Below are 14,462 nucleotides of genomic sequence, written 5' to 3' on the forward strand. Positions count from 1 at the left end.
CTCTGCTTTGAAATATGTTGCCATTCCTTTATTGGTACTGAATCAAATTCTGAAAACCCCAACTAAATGTCGCGCTAGGAGCACTTCTCCAAATAGCACCTCTTGTAGGGCAGCACACCCTCAGTACTGGCATTAGGAGAGTGTCGGCCAGGATTTTGTGCATATATCTCGGGTGGGGATTGAACCCATGGCCAAACAACTGCAAGGAGCGTGTGGTTGGGACCAGCCAAAAATACACCATTATATAACCGGAGATGTGTCTAAACGTTAATCTGTTGGGGGCTGTTAAGATTTTTGACTCATTTTTTGATAGTGTCCCTAATGACTCTCACACTCCACCACCTCTGCTGGCAGTGCATTCCACACACCCTCCACTCTGTGTAAAGAACCATTTGATGGTGTTTGCCATTCCCCTTTGTCACCTCCTTTCCTCCAGGATAGGACTACAGTGGTTGACAGAATTAATTAAACTGGCTGCTGCCACTTGCATCCTGACCCTTGTGTGTGCATTGTTAGAACTAACTTCCTGCTGATTATGAAAGAATGATGTCAATTTGATACATGTTGACCTTTCATTGTCTTCAGGTCAAAGTGTTATGTAGGTAGCAACATACCACAAACCAGTCCACTTAATTTTAAGGCACATCTCCCCTTCACCCTGTCTCCCCATGTTTTTGGTTAATCACTTTGGCTGTATTTAATGTAAAGGTAATATTTTCAATATAACTAGCAAAAATGTTCAAAATTTCTCATGTGGCTGAGACATTTATTTTTCTCTATATTATGAAGAGCCTATCATTTCGACATTTTAGATTTAGACATCGAATACAGTCAGTGCAGAAGGAGGCCATGAGGGAACATGTGCCTAGAGTCTGAGGAGATGCGGGAGGCCCTAAATGAATATTTTGCTTCAGTATTCACTAGAGAGAGGGACCTTGTTGCTCATGAGAACAGTGTGAACCAGGTTAATAGACTCGAACAGGTTGATATTTAGAAGGAGGATGTGCTTGAAATTTTGAAAAGCATCAGGATAGATAAGTCCCCTGGGCCTGACGGGATATACCCAACGTTACTACGAGAAGCGAGGGAGGAGATTGCTGCGCCGTTGGCGATCTTTGTGTCCTCACTCTCCACTGGAGTAGTACCGGATGATTGGAGGGAGGCGAATGTTGTTCGACTGTTCAAGAAAGGGAATAGGGAAATCCCTGGGAATTACAGGCCCATCAGCCTTGCATCTGTGGTGAGCAAAATATTGGAAAGGATTCTGAGAAATAGGATTTATGATTATTTAGAAAAACATAGTTTGATTAAAGATAGTCAGCATGGCTTTGTGAGGGGCAGGTCATGCCTCACAAGCCTCATTGAATTCTTTGAGGATGTGACGAGGCACATTGATGAAGGTCGGGCAGTGGATGTGGTGTGTATGGATTTCAGTAAGGCATTTGATAAGGTTCCCCATGGTAAGCTCATTCAGAAAGTTAGAGGGCATGGGATACAGAATTGGCTGGCCGAAAGAAGATAGCGAGTGGTAGTGGATGAAAGTATTCCGCCTGGAGGTCGGTGACCAGTGGTGTCCCCCGGGGATCTGTTCTGGGACCTCTGCTCTTGTGGTTTTTATAAATGACTTGGATGAGGAAGTGGAAGGGTGGGTTAGTAAGTTTGCCGATGACACGAAGGTTGGGGGAGTTGTAGATAGTGTTGAGGTTACAAGCGGACATTGACAGGATGCAGAACTGGGCTGAGAAGTGGCAGATTGAGTTCAACCTAGATAAAAATTAAGTGATTAATTTTGGATGGTCAAATTTGAATGCTGAATACAGGGTTAAAGGCAGGATTCTTGGAAGCGTGGAGGAACAGAGGATCTTGGGGTCCACGTACAAAGATCCTTCAAAGTTGCCACTCAGGTTGATCGTGTTGTTAAGAAGGCGTATGGTTTGTTGGTTTTCATTAACAGAGGATTGAGTTTAAGAGCCGCGAGGTTTTGCTGCAGCTTTATAAAACTCTAGTTAGACCACACTTGGAATATTGTGTCCAGTTCCGGTTGCCTCATTATAGGAAGAATGTGGATGCTTTGGAGAGGGTATCGAGGAGATTTACCAGGATGCTGCCTGGAATGGAGGGCATGCCTTATAAAGAAAGATTGAAGGAGCTAGGGCCTTTCTCGCTGGAGCGAAGAAGGAAGAGAGGTGACGTGATAGAGGTGTACAAGGTGATGAGAGGCATGAATAGAGTGGATCGCCAGAAACTTTTCCTCAGGGCGGAAATGGCTGTCACGAGGGGACATAGTTTTAAGGTGATTGGAGGAAGGTATAGGGGAGATGTCAGGGGTAGGTTCTTTACACAGTGGAGGGTGTGTGGAATGCACTGCCAGCAGAGGTGGTGGAGTGTGAGTCATTAGGGACATTTAAATTGAAGGGGTGTAGGTTAGGTTGACCTTAGATTAGGATAAATGGTCGGCACAACATCATGGGCCGAATACAGGGTTAAAGGCAGGATTCTTGGAAGCGTGGAGGAACAGAGGATCTTGGGGTCCACGTACAAAGATCCTTCAAAGTTGCCACTCAGGTTGATCGTGTTGTTAAGAAGGCGTATGGTTTGTTGGTTTTCATTAACAGAGGATTGAGATTAAGAGCCGCGAGGTTTTGCTGCAGCTTTATAAAACTCTAGTTCTATGTTGTCCCACAATGCAGCCCAAACCACCCCAGTATCTCCCATAGATATTCCCATTCTACCTGGTCAAAGGCATTCTCTGCATCCAGAGCGACCACCACTCCACCTTCCGTTCTTCCGAGGGCATCATTATAACATTCAGCAAGCGCCTAACGTTAGCCAACAGGTGCCTCCCCTCTTCAAATCCTGTCTGGTCTTCCCCTATCATCCACAGCACTCAGTCCGTGAGGCCAATGTCTTCACCACCAATTTGGCGTCTACATTCAACAGTGATATCGGACGGTAGGACCCGCACTTTCCCTGGTCCTTAACCTTCTTCAAAATCAAGGATAATGAGGCCTGCGGTAATGTGGGGGGTGGGAAGGGGAGCTCCTCATCGTCTCATTAAATGCCCTTACCAGCAGGGCCCCCATGTTCCCCAAAAGCTTTCTATAACATTCTACTGGGAAGCCATCAGGGCCCGGGGCCTTCGTTGCCTGCATTGCCCCATACCCTCCCATCATCTCCACCAGACCAATGGGTGCCCCCAACCCCTCTACCAGATCCTTCTGCACCTCGGGGAACTCCAATCTGTCCAGAAAACTCTTCAATCCCCGGCCGGGGGCTTGATTCATATAACCTCTTGTAAATGTCCTCAAACCTAAGCCCATTCTTCCCCTCCCATCCTTCACCTTTCTGATCTCCCTTGCTGCCTCCTACTTTCCTCAGTTGATGAGCCAGCATCCTACTCGCCTTCTCCCCATACGCATAGACTGCCAGCCTGGCCCTCCTCAACTGCCCCACCGCCTTACCCGTAGCCACCAGCCCGAACTCCATCTGGAGTTTCTCCCGCTCTTTCAACAACCCAGCCTCCGAATACCTCCTAACCACCCGCAGGATCTCATCCACCAGCCTGGTCATCTCTGTTCGCTGTCTTATCCCTATGTGCCTGTAACGGTATAAACTCCCTCCTGACCACTGCCTTAAGCACATCCCATAGCGTGGCGGCCGGAATGTCACCCTGCATCATTCAGCTCCAGTTACCCCCGAATGGCGGTCCTCACCTGCTCACATACCTGCTCATCTGCTAACAACCCCGCATTTAACCTCTACCGTGGGCACTGTCCCATCCCTCTCTTCCCCCGGTCCACTTGCAAGTCCACCAAATGAGGTGTGAGTTCTGAAACACAATCGCCGAATACTCTGAGCCGACCACCCCCGCCAGCAGAGTCTTAACCATCACAAAGCAGTCGATCCGGGAGTACACCCTATGTATATGGAAGAAGTACGCCGCTCCAGGAATCCCTTCAGTTCCTTCATCACTGCCGACACCCTCCCCGACCGTGGACTCGACCAGTCCAATCTGCTCGATAACCGTATTAAAATCCCCCATAATCAACCGGTGTGAGTCCAGGTCCGGGATCTTCATCAGCACCTGCCTCATGAACTTGACATCATCCCAATTTGGGGAATAGACGTTCACCAGGACCACAGGCATCCCCTCCAATTTCCCACTCACCATCACAAGCCTCCCGCCCCCCCCCCCCCCCCCCGAATCTGCTACTCTCTTCCCCACCTCAAAGGCTACCCGCTTATTTATTAGCATCGCCATCCCATGCATCTTCATATCCTGAGTTGAAGACCTGGCCTACCCACCCTTTCCTTAGCTTGGTCTGATCCCCGATATTCAAGTGTGTTTCCTGTCAAAATGCCACATCAGCCTTAAAGCTCCTAAAATGCATGAACACCCGTGACCGTTTGACCGGCCCATTCAGCCCACTCATATTCCATGTGATCAGTTGGGGGTGGGGGTGGGGGTGGGGGGGGGGGCGGGAATGACTGCCAGTCAACCATAGCCCCTCTTGGGCCAGCACACGGCCCGCACCACGCAACCCTCCAGGCTCGCCCTCTGATGTCCACCGTCACCAACCCCCTCCTTATCACACTCCAGCAGTCTCTTTCTCCCCCCCCCCCCCCACAACACAACACACACCCATCCCCCTCTAATACTCTAATCACCTGCTCACCCCCCACTGCACTCCTGTCAACAAGTTAGCCTGGTACACCCCGCCCATGGCGTCAAACATCCTAACCCCCACTGATTCCCCCACCCCCCTGCTCACAAACTTTCATGGTGCAAATAACAAGAAAAAAAAAAGGTTAATTCACATGATCCTCCATATTTCTCTGGAAGGCAACCTTGACTCAATTGAATCCCGCTCTCTTGGCCAGTTCCGCACCCAGGTCCTCGTATACCTGGAGCTCATTACCCTCCCAGGTACATCTCGTCTGCCTGGCCCAGCTCAAGATTTTCTCCTCATCCATGACTTGATGTAACCTCCCCACCCTCGGCGGCTTGTTCGACTGCTGCTTCCTCATCAGCGCCCTGTGCACCCGATCAACCTCCAGGGGCCAGTCAAAGGCCCCCTCCCTATCATCCTCTCCAGCATTTTGGCTACGCAAGAGCCTGCGTCTGCTCCCTCAATGCCCTCTGGCATCCCCACAATTTTTTTAATTTTGCACTCTGGAGCGGTTCTCCAAATCCTCCGCCTTGAGCCGCTTCTGAATTTCTCTCATTCCGATCTCGGCCACCAAAGAGGTAAGCTGCTCCTCGTGCTCCCCCACCGCCTCCTCCACTTTCCGGATCTGGGTCTCCAGCCCTGCTCCACAAGGTTGAACCCGCTCTCAGTGGGTCTACCACCTTCGCCAGGGGTTATCATGCACACTCTGCCCACGCATCTCCGCTATTCAAATTTGACTAACTGCTCTCCATATCACTGCCACCTCATCCCAAAGAGTGTTCTGTATACGTATCGCCGTACGTTCCATTTCCAGCAAGTTATATATCCAGGTCCTTTTTTATTTTTAATAATGAAGATGGCAAAAGGTATAAATAATCTTTATTGTCACAAGTAGGCTTCCATTAACACTGTAATGAAGTTATTGTGAAAATCCTCGAGTCGCCACACTCAGACGCTGTTCCGGTACACCGAGGGAGAATTCAGAATGTCCAAATTAGCTAACAGCACGTCTTTCGGGACTTGTGGAAGGAAACCAGAGCACCCGGAGAAAACCCGCGCAGACACTGGGAGAACGTGCAGACTCCACACAGACAATGACCCAAGCCGGGAATCGAACCTGGGATCCTGGAGCTGTGAAGCAACAGTGCTACCCACTGTGCTACCGGGCCGCTTACATGCCCATAAGTCTGGCAGCATCTGTGGAGGGAGAAACAGTTAACGTTTCAGGTCTGTAACTGTTCATCAGAGTGGTCCTCTGGTTCAACTTTATATTTATCTCTCCCACCCCAACGCTACTGTACAGAGTTCTGGGCTTCATATTATAAGAAAGGATACAGATGAAGATAGCGCAAAAGATTTACAATGATACTGGATCTGAAGGGGTAGATCCGTAAGAAAATATTGAAAAGGGAGGGGATTGTTGGGGTGGGGCCGATGACCTGATAGAGGGCTTTCTAATTATTAAATATTTTAATTAAATTTTTTCTACTTGGAGGGTGGGGTGGTGGTTGGGGAAAGTAGAAAACTAGGGACTACAAATATAAGATGGTCACTAATAAACCCAATAGAACATTTGGATGAAACTTACCCCGAGAATGGTATGAATGTGGAACTTGTTAGCATGGAGTAATTGAGGTGAATAGTTTCTTTACCCCCGATTTTGTAGTTGTGACCCATGGAGGATATAGAAATACAGAAACATTGCTTCTCTGCCTTCTGGCTAAGATCAAGAGTCAGATCGAGCCCAAGATGATGTGTGATGCCTTTTCTTGTCAGCTTGTGTCTTGCGGAGACCATGAATTGGGTTCAATTTGAATTTGAGTTGGTTTTTGGAGCAAGCGATGAGATGGATTAAGGATTTGCCCCTTCCACTCTGCACATTGGCTTTGTTGCTTTCAGAATGGGATTTAAAATTTTTTTTTTTAAAGAAATACAAACAGCAGTAAACCATTCAGCCCCTCAATCCTACTGTCGTTCAACTGGACAGTGGCTGATATATATCTTAATGGTATTAATGTTTCAAATTTTCACCACCATTTGTATGAAAAGGTGCTTCCCAATTACACTCGTAAACAATCTAATTTAAAGGTCATGCTCCCTCAGAGGTAATCGCTTCTCAGTGTCTGCTCATACGCTTGGATCAGTTTGTGTCGTGTGATGTGTCAACCTTCTAGACAATGTAGCCTATCCTCCTCTACTTAACTTTAACTTCCCTTTCTATTCCAGTTGCCTTGATATAAACTGCAACGTGCCATTAATCTTTTTGGTTACTTATTGTACCTGTCGACACTTTCCCAAATTGCTCTGCTGCTTCGTTCTTCAGAGTCTCTTAAATTTAAGAAAATATACTGATTTGGCTGCTTTGGATCCATTTTGAGATTCACCTTTGGTGCACAATACCACACCAAAGCCTATATCTTTCTAGATTATCTGCACGTTTCAGCTCAATGTTTGCAAATCAAAAAAAGGCAGTTCAATATTTCCTTGTTTAAAAAATGGTGTTCGGGATGAAGTCACAAGATTGCCTTTTGTAAAAAAATCATCACGGTGCCAGGTGCTGAATTGCGATGATCGAAATAAAACAAATCATCAGATTCAGGATCAGTTATAGACGACCATTAAAATTAAAATAATGTACAAAATAATAAAAGGGTTGCACAATTACCATTTCAGTATACAAATAATGACAAAATGTTGCAAAATGCATTTAATTCATTTACAGAATAGAAATGAATGATCTACTGTACTCTGCATTTTGTGTTAAAGTCCACCGGTCATGTTAAAAGCAAAGTACTGTGGATGCTGGAATCTGAAACAAAACCTGAAAATACTGGACAATCGGAGTAAGTCTGACAGCTTCTATGGAGAGAGAACGTTTCCAGTCAAGCATTTACAGACAGTTTTATGAAGCTGGGGATTGGGCTGTCTCGTAGTCTATTCTATATCTTAATTGCGGAATGGTGTCTTATCAACCCTCCCAGGTGGATGTAAAAGATCCCTCCACCTTCTATTTTGTCCAAGAGCTGGGGAGTTCACACTCGTCCTGGGCCAATATTTATCCCACAACCAACATCCCTGAATCAGATTGTCTGATCATTCTCCTTCTCTGCCCAAAGGTAGGTCCTGGGCAATTATTTGCTACACCACAGCAAAATGCCAAAGAAGTCTTGTGAATGTACCTAAATGACAAATTTAAAGCACTTTTAAAATGTTCAAATGGCATTTTGGAATCCCAAGGTGCTTTGTCATAGTTTTAAAAATATTAACGCTGTGTTGCATAGGTCATAACCTGAGGCACCATCTGCCATGCCTAAACTTTGTATCGAATATCAGAAGTTGCAAGATGCAATTCATGATTAAAGATAAAAGCATCATTTTAGACTCTTACTAATCGATAACCTCTGTACCAGATACAAATCTATGTTGATAAAAACTGCAAATGTCAAGGCCTCTTTGCATTGATCTGATAAATAGCTATAGATTTTGCTTTGAGGATGTGAACATTGCTATCAAGGTTTGTGTTTATCATCCATCTCTAAATGCTTCTCAAAGATGATGTTTGTGACTTTTCTCCTTGAACGACTGAAGTGCATATGGTGATGGTGCTCTCTTTAATGCCGATACTGTTGTAGGCCAAGATTTATTTTTATCCTTTCATGGGACATTAGTGTCACTGGCTAGGCCGGTATTTTTGTTGCCCGCCCATAATCACCCTTGTATTGCCTTTTTGAAAAAAAAACATTTTTTATTCCGATTTATAACATTTTTACAACAAATAAACCTAACACCCCCCCCCCCCTCACGCCAACCAGATCCAAAAGTGTAAGATAAACAAACCCCATCTCTTGTGGAACCCCTCATCTTCCCCTCTCAGAACAAATTTCCCCTTCTCCAGGTACAGGAACTCCATTAGATCCCCCAGCTACCCCGAGACACAGGATGGAGAAGGTGACCTCCACCCCAACAGGACCCGCCTCCAAGCGATCAACGAGGCGAAGGATAAAACTTCTGCCCCCGCTCCCGTCTGCAACTCCGGCAGGTCCGACACCCCTAATATGGCCCTCAGGCTCCAAATCCACAGGCAGGATCGCCAACAAGGTGCTGAAAAGTGACCCCCAAAATTTCTCCAACTTCGGGCAGGACCAGAACATATGCACATGATTGACTGGGCCCCTCTCGCAGCTATCTGCTGAAATGGTCCCCCCCCCCCCCCCCCCAACAGCACCTCCTCCAAAAAAGAGGAGGACGGTGCCACCGGAAAGTTTGGGGAAGACCTTTCTTGCGAAATTCTGCACCTGCATCTACCTGATGCCCTCCTCACGCTGGTCCATACTTCACCCCCAACTCCTGCAAGCTTGCGAACCACACTCCAAAAACAGATCCTTCATCACTTTCATCCCTACTCCTCCCATCCCTGGAACCTCGCATCCATCTTCCCTGTTTCCCTCTTATCGGCATCACCTTCGAGCTTAGCCTCAACTTTAAGTGCTGTCGGAATTGCCCCCAAATCTTCAGCGTGGCTACCACCACAGGGCTACCCGAGTACTTCCCCAGGGCGAAGGGTAACGGTGCCGTTGCCAGCGCCCGCATCCCCGACCCTTAACAAGAACCTGCCTCCATCCGAACCTACAAAGCTTCCATCTCTATATTCCAGCCCCGCACCTTCTCCGCATTCACCACCCAGTAATAGTATAACAAGTTCGGTAGGGTCAAACCCCCCCCCCGACTGCTGCCTCCTTTGGAGCACCACATTCCTTATCCGCTTTACCTTCCCTGCCCACACAAATGACGGGGCCAGCCTGACCGCCCTTCAAAAGAACAACTTTGGCAAAAGGCCTGGCAGATACTGGAACAGAAACCAGAACTTTGGCAGAATGTTAATTTCTACTGCTTGCACCCGGCCTGCCAGCAATAAGGGGAGACCATCGCATCGCCCCAAGTCCTCCTTCACCCTCCCCACCTGGCTTGTGAAATTAACCTTACAAAGTCGCACCCAGTCCCGCGCCACCTGCACTTAATGATCTGTTGAGCAGCTCGCAGAAAAATACTTTTCACTGTACCTCAGTACACGTGACAATAAACAAAATCCAATCCAATCCAATTTAGTACATGAAAAGAAAACAAAAAGAAAATACATAATAGGGCAACACAAGGTACGCAATGTAAATACATAGACACCAGCATCAGGTGAAGCACACAGGAGTGTAGTGTTAATCAGGTCAGTCCATAAGAAGACTGATGAGGTGCTGTTCCTCCAGTTTGCGCTGGGCTTCACTGGAACATTGCAGCAGGCCAAGGACGGACATGCAGATGTGAGAGCAGGACGGTGAGTTGAAATGGCAGTGACAGGAAGGTTTGCAGACGGACCGAAGGTGTTTTGCAAAGCGGTCACCCAGTCTGCGTTTAGTCTCCAATATAGAGTAGACCGCATTGGGATGGCGAATGTAATAGACCTGATTGAAGGAGGTGCATGTGAATCACTGCCTCACTTGAAGAGAGTGTTAAGGCCCTTGGATGTTGAGCAGAGAGGTGGTAAAGGGGCAGGTGTTACATCTTTTGCGATTGCATGGGAAGGTGCCGTGGGAAGAGGGTGAGGTGTTGGGGGTGGTGGAGGAGTGGACCAGGGTATTCCGGAGGTAACAGTCCCTGTGAAATGCTGATGGGGGAGTGAGGGGAAGATGTGTTTCTTCAAGGGAGGGAAGAGGTGGAAGATGATCCTTTGAATGCGGTGGCTGGTGGACTGTACAGTGAGTACAAGGTGGACCCATCCTAGTACTGGAGGGGATGAGAGCAGAGGCTCGGAAGATGGGTCGGACACGGTTGAGAGCCCTGTCCACCACAGTGGGTGGGAAACCACGATTAAGGAAGAATGAAGCCATGTCAGCAGCACCGTTTTGGAAAGTGGCATCAACGGAACCGAAGCGACGGAGGCAAAGGAACTGGGAGAATGGGATGGAGTCCTTACAGGATGTGGGGTGTGAAGAACTGTAGTCAAGGGAGCTGTGGGAGTCGTGAGTTTTTCATGGACAGTCTATCCCCAGAAATGGAGATATAGAAGTCAGGGAAGGGAAGTGTTAGAGATGGAGAAGGTAGAGGGGTGGCGATTGGAAGCGATACCTCTAAAAAAGGTATTGAGCGTGGCACGGTGGTGCAGTGGTTAGCACTGCTGCCTCATGGCACCGAGGACCTGGGTTCGATCTTGGCCCCGGGTCACTGTCTGTGGGCAGTTTGTACATTCTCCCCGTGTCTGTGTGGGTCTCGCCCCCACAATCCATGTGCAGGTAGGTGGATTGGCCACGCTAAATTTGCCCTTTAATTGGAAAAAAAAGAATTGGGCGCTTTAGATTTATTTTTAAAAATCAAGGTGTTGGTTCCCCGCCTTCATTGAGTTCAACCAAACACTTCTCAATTTCAGATGTATCCTCATATTCTCACTCTGATTGGGACTTCCGGTTATGGCGGGTGGGAGGCAGCCGTGCGTTGGAGGGCTCCCGTTCGGGAATGGCATTGTCGGGGGTTAACGCCCGGTCCTAGGGCCAGCGAAGGCAGTAAAAGTCGGGAGACAGCACAGAGGAGAGGAATGTCGAAGACCAGCAAAAAATCGGCTGTGAAAAAAGCAGCTGAAAGTCCGTCGGGGAGTGGAACGGTCACCGCGGGGTCAGTAAATAAAATGGAGGCTGGAGCACCAGGGGAGGCCGCATTGCTTACGGCTGAAGAAATAACTAAGGTGATGGCTGCGGAATTCGAAAGGCAGTTTGCAAAATGCATGGAGACGGTGAGGAAGGCAATGAGGGAGGTTTTGAGTGCGCTGGTGGAGGAGGCGATTTCCCCGGTGATGATGGCGGTGGGAGCGCAGTGGCGGAGGTGCGAGAGCAAGGGGAGGCGCTGAAGGAAGTGGCGGAGATGTTATTGCAGCACGGTGATCAATTTGCCTCGATGGGGAAGGAGATGCGGAAGGTGGTGGACATTAACAAGGATCTGCGAGGAAAAATGGAAGACTTGGAAAACAGATCCAGATGACAGAATTTGAGGATTGTGGGGCTGCCCGAAGGAGTTGAAGGACCGAAGCCGACTGAGTATTTTGCCGCGATGCTGGCAAAACTATTGGGGGAGGGGGAGGATCCCTCCCGATATGAACTGGATCGGGCTCATCGGTCGTGGAGGCCTGTACCAAAGGCGAGTGAGCCGCCAAGGGCAGTGACTCTGAGCTTCCGTAGGTACAGTGTGAAGGAGAAGGTCCTGAGCTGGGCCAAGCAGAAGCGGGTGGTGCAGTGGGCTGGAGCTGGTATACGTGTATACCAGGACTTTACGGTGGAGCTGGCAAGGAGGCGGGCTGCCTTCAACCGGGTGAAGAGGGCACTGTACATTAGCAAGGTGCAGTGCGGCATTGTATATCCAGCGAAGCGGAGGGTGACTTATAAGCTCAGGGACTTTTATTTTGGAACGGCGGAAGCAGCGGAGGAGTTTGCGAAGGCAGAAGGACTGTGGCAGAACTGACAAATTGAGAAATGGCCATGTGCCGATGTAACCTCATGACTGTATTTTCTTCTTTTTTGTTTCACTGCGTGCGGGTGTATGGGCTAAAGGAGCCAATGTTGTATATATGTGGACAAGGGAAGGGATGGGACTTTCACTCGAAATGAGGGCTCTTTGGGGTGTAGGTGGATATGCGGGGTGTGTGTGCTAAAAGGGGATCTCTGGGCTTTCCTAGGGCCGGGAAAGGGACCCGGGCGGGGGCCTCCACGCTAGCCGGTTTAAGCCAGCCAGTGAACGGGAGTGAGGTGGGGGGAGGGGCTGCAGCCATCGGAGCCTGACAGAACAGGGTCCGAGTGGTCTAGCCGGGGTGGAAAGTTGGGGGGAAGGAACCGAGGTTGGGAGGAGGAGTTTTACAAGAGGCAGTGGACGGGAGGAGCTGGAGACTTGAGGGTGGGAGGCGGGGGTGGTGTACAACTCTTGGGTATCATGTACGGTGCTCTTTCAGAGGCTGGATGGCATTGAGTGTAGGGGGGGAGGGGGAGTGGACTCTATAGGTCAATGGTGACCATGGGCGGTCCTGGACTCCTTTTTCTTTTTCTCCTTTGTTTTTTGTTTCCACCGTGGGAGGGTTTGGTTTATTGGATGCATATATTGACAGGTGGGGTTGTTTGGGGTGGTGGGAGGATGGGATAGTTGGTATTGTTAAGGGGATTGATTTTGCATTTGTTACCATTTACTGTTTGTGGGTGGGGTGTAAGTTTTTGAAGGAAAATGTGAAAATGTAGAATAAAAAAATATTCTCACTCTGATTGCAAATTTTATTTTCTACTTCTATAAAGTTTCAAGAAATGAACCGTTGTGGTCATCCCAAACACACATTATACATTTAGTGTTGCAAATATTGCTGCTTTACATAAACCTCACTCAGGATGTTAACCAGCCAATGATTCATCAGATTGGACTGCAGTTCATCATCCCATTCACAATCACAACCTCTGAAACCATAAAGATGCCATCTTGTTTCTGGGTATTATGGGTCCGGGTTTACATAACCCCAAAGTGTTTCATGGCGTTCAACCAACCCACAACTTTTAATAGATTGTGGTGTGGGAAGCACACGGCGTACTCTCCAGGTGTGATACAGCAGAAATGGACAAGTGGTTTTCAAAACAAAACAATGTTTATTCTATGAACTCAAGTTAACCCTTTTAAAACAAACATTGAATATCTTAACACCCATTACTTCAAAGATAACCCCAAAAGACTACAACACTAAATAATCCTTCAAACTGTTCCTTTATACATCCAAAAGACTTAAAACCTTCAAAAATAGGAGCACATTAGGTTACATTCAATATATTTATAGTCTTTGGATTGCAGAAATCAACAGACCAGCTCTGTGTTTCTTCATGCAACTCACAGCAAAACACACAGACACTCCCAGCTGCGTTCTCAAACTGAAACTCAAAAAAGCCGAAGTGAGCTCAGCTCCCCCCACCCTCTGACATCACTTCAGTAATATGATCAGCTCCGTTTCTTAAAGGTACATTGCTTAAACATCAATTTCTTAAAGGTACTGTCTGTCACATGACACTGGGTAACATTGTTTTTTTTTAAATTTTATAAACAGACTTTATTAAAACAAAAGAAAATAAACTTTTACAACTTTAACATTGTTGATATGGGGTTGGTTTAGCACAGTGGGCTAAACAGCTGGCTTGTGATGCAGAACAAGGCCAGCAGCGCGGGTTCAATTCCCGTACCGGCCTCCCCGAACAGGCGCCGGAATGTGGCAACTAGGCTTTTCACAGTAATTTAATTGAAGCCGACTTGTGACAATAAGCGATTATTATTATTATTATTATTATTATTATTATTATTATTATTATTATTATTATTATTATTATTATTAGTTTTAATTCCCATTCTCATAAAATTATAGGGGCATTATTGTACTTGAGGTGTCAGAAAAGACATTTACTTTTCGCAGTAGACAATCATTGTTCTCAGGAGGAGATGTGTTTCTGTTTTAACAAACTAGATTCCTTTTGTTACAAGGACTGACACTGGCACAATTGACCTGTGCAGTGGTTTGTATTTGGCTACAGCACTGAGGGGATTTTAGTGCATTACTGACAGGGCACGCACACTGCAGCCTCTCCCCCCACACGCCGAAGTGAAGGAGACATAGGGAGAAATAGAGAGAGCTCAGAAAGACAGCTAGAGTTGAGGAGAGAGCAACGCAGGGGTTGGAGAGGAGTGAGGGAGAAAGAGACGGAGAGAGAGAGAGAGGAGTAGGAGAGGAGTGGGGGAGAA

The sequence above is a fragment of the Scyliorhinus torazame genome, chromosome 7 (genome assembly GCF_047496885.1).
Source record: "Scyliorhinus torazame isolate Kashiwa2021f chromosome 7, sScyTor2.1, whole genome shotgun sequence".
Classification (NCBI taxonomy): Eukaryota; Metazoa; Chordata; class Chondrichthyes; order Carcharhiniformes; family Scyliorhinidae; genus Scyliorhinus; species Scyliorhinus torazame.